This window comes from Oryzias melastigma, linkage group LG13 (genome assembly GCF_002922805.2).
Source record: "Oryzias melastigma strain HK-1 linkage group LG13, ASM292280v2, whole genome shotgun sequence".
Lineage (NCBI taxonomy): Eukaryota > Metazoa > Chordata > Actinopteri > Beloniformes > Adrianichthyidae > Oryzias > Oryzias melastigma.
The window spans coordinates 32187119-32189753 of record NC_050524.1 but is presented as its reverse complement, the minus strand read 5'-3'; the positions used below and the strand labels follow the sequence as shown (position 1 = coordinate 32189753).

The following is a 2635-nucleotide window of genomic DNA, read 5'->3' as shown; positions in this document are numbered from 1 at the left end:
CCAGCTTCAAACAAAAATAATTCTTAGGAACTTTTATCAATTGTCTCCTAAATGTTTGAACATAATTGGGAAGGCAATTGCAAAATATATGATATTGAAAGCTGTAGATTTTGAACGGCGTGCATGTGGCGAGCTTGCACATGTTGCATAGTCTTAATAAACGCACATATTTCAATGCATTGCTATGAAAATTTAATATGTAGATCCCAGGCTTGAACTTTACCAAATATTATAACATAGAATATGAACATACAGGGAATGTGGGCGTGGTTAGCAACTAACCTCAGTTGCTAAGGAAATCCAAAAATGTACTTTTGCATATTCTTGTGAAACTAAGTTCGGTGACCTCAAGTGAACAAAAACTTAAAATGGTTCCAATGGAGATAAAACCAACAGAAAAGCCGCCATTTTGAAAATAGTGTAATTTTAAGCAATTTCTCACTTAGATCTCACCCCTGGTGTACTGCACAAGAGGGATGGGCTTTGGGGGGGCATAGTGGCTGCTTAGCAAGTGAGCTTCTGTCAAAGGTGGGCCTCGAGGCCGGCGAAGGTGGGGATAGGCGGGTGGCTTGCTATGAAAATTAAATATGTTGATCCCAGGTTGAAGCTTTAACAAGTATCATAACTTAAAATATGACCATATAAGGAATGTGGGCGTGGTTAGCAAATAACCTCCGTTGCTAAGGAAATACAAAAATGTACATTGCCAATTCTTGCAAAACTAACGTCAATCTGTTCGGTGACCTCAGGCGAACAAAACATAAAATGGTTGCTATGGAGATAACACTAACAGAAAAGCCGCCATTTTGAAAAAAAGTCAATTTCTCACATACATCTCATTCCAGCTACACAGTAAGGGGATGGGGGGTGTTACATGCAGAGTTTCATTGTTTTCTCCCTCCTGCCTCTGCATGGGCTGAGCTGCACCTTGGCACCTTGGCTGATTGGAGACACCTGGCAGACATGACGAGCACTCCAATCAGGCTCCAGAGATGGCTACCTGGATGGCATAAAAGCTGAGCAAGATCTCTGGGAAGGAGGGCTCTTCCTATTGCTCTTTACTGAACTGACTAATGTGTAGCTCATTTGCTTTCTGTTGGAGTGTGTGGGAGGTTTGTGGACAGGTAAGACAGGGTACCCTGTACACCTCACGTAGCTTGTCAACTGTTAAACACACTAGGTAAGTTGGTTGGTGCCACCCCTGTAAGTTTTGACCCCAATTATTGGATAAGTAAGATAGACTTTTGTTTTCTTGTTTTTGTTTTAGAGTAGTGATAGCCAGGCTGTGTTTTGTTTTTGTTTTGTTCTTTTCATTCCTTTGGCCCAACCTTGATCCCTACCTTCCCTCCTCCACTTCATATCTAAAAAAAATTTAAACTTAATTGATCTTGAGTTCTTGTGTTACGGAACCATCCAGCCCTAGACACTTGTGGACGTAACAGGGGGGTTAGTGGTGCATAGGGGCTGCTTAGCAGGTGAGCTTGTGGCAAAGGTGGGCGTGGAGGGCAGTGATGGTGCGTAGGGATGGGCGGCGAGGGAGAGGGCAGGTAGCGAGGGTGAGGGCGGGTACTGACTGCGGGTCCTCCAACGCCGCTTGCGGCTTTAATTCTTATTAGGTTTTTACTTCGGCAAATGTCACTGCCAAACTTGGTGCTTGTACCACAAAAGGTTCGGTTATTTGAACAACCAGCTCCGCTATCCAGGGAGTATCACCCCCCACCTCCACGGACATGCATGGTATTAATGTGCTTCTTCTGTCTGTCAAATGAATCTTTCCCTCCATCCCGCATCCACAACTTCCTGCCCAAAGTGCTTCAATAAATCTGTTGATAACTCTGATCTGAGTGCTGGTTTTATAATTGGGTCCCACTGTTTATTCAATTATGCTCACCCTTGCATAAATCCTTTATTCACCTTTCAGCACATCCCCTCAGGGGTCGCCACAGCGAATCAGCTTCACTGATTTACTCATTTGGTTTAGCAGAGAGCTTTACGCTAGAATCCTCTTCCTAACACAAACCTGTATGTTATCCAGCAAAGTCAAACCCAGACCCTCTTAGATACATAGACAGTAGCGTGAAGGTCTTGCTTGACGACTTATTAGGAAACAAACCCTGGTTTCCCTCATCCAGCCAACTGAGTCTAGGTTTGTTTAACTGGCATTTTCAGATGACTTTTCTTGATCTGGAAAAAACGGAGGACTGAAATTGTAAACAGGTAAATGTTTTTGCTTTAAAGGAGCCACACCATGAAAAATCAACTATTTTAAGCTTTTAAGTTTAATATTTTTTGGTATTTCAGTGTAATCCTCTAAAAACTGCGTTCTCAGCAGCATCCCCTCCCATACCGATGAAAATGAGCAGGTTCCCACATGCTTACATCACAAGTTGAGAACCGCCCCCTTCTGGAAGAGTCCGCTCCACCCCAAGGCTAACACAAACACTTTCTCTGCTAAGCTAGCGGTGATCAGCTAGCTTCACGACGCCTCCACCCCTCCACCCCCACGTCGTGCACAGTTGTGCAGACGCCGGCTGTCTGTGTTGTGAGCCAGTTTAGTGATGGTAAAGAGACACTCATTTGACTTAGCGTTCAAACTGTGTAAAATTTTACTTCCAGGTATGAAAAGTGTTCAAAA

The 2635-nt window shown here is 43.7% G+C and overlaps 1 protein-coding gene across 1 annotated transcript in view; it reads right to left on the bottom strand.

Annotated features, from left to right (window-relative positions):
• LOC112149246 (GRIP and coiled-coil domain-containing protein 2-like) overlaps nt 1-2635 on the bottom strand; it is a 523867-nt gene that overhangs the window by 8447 nt on the left and 512785 nt on the right. The gene's annotated exons all lie outside the window — the stretch shown is intronic.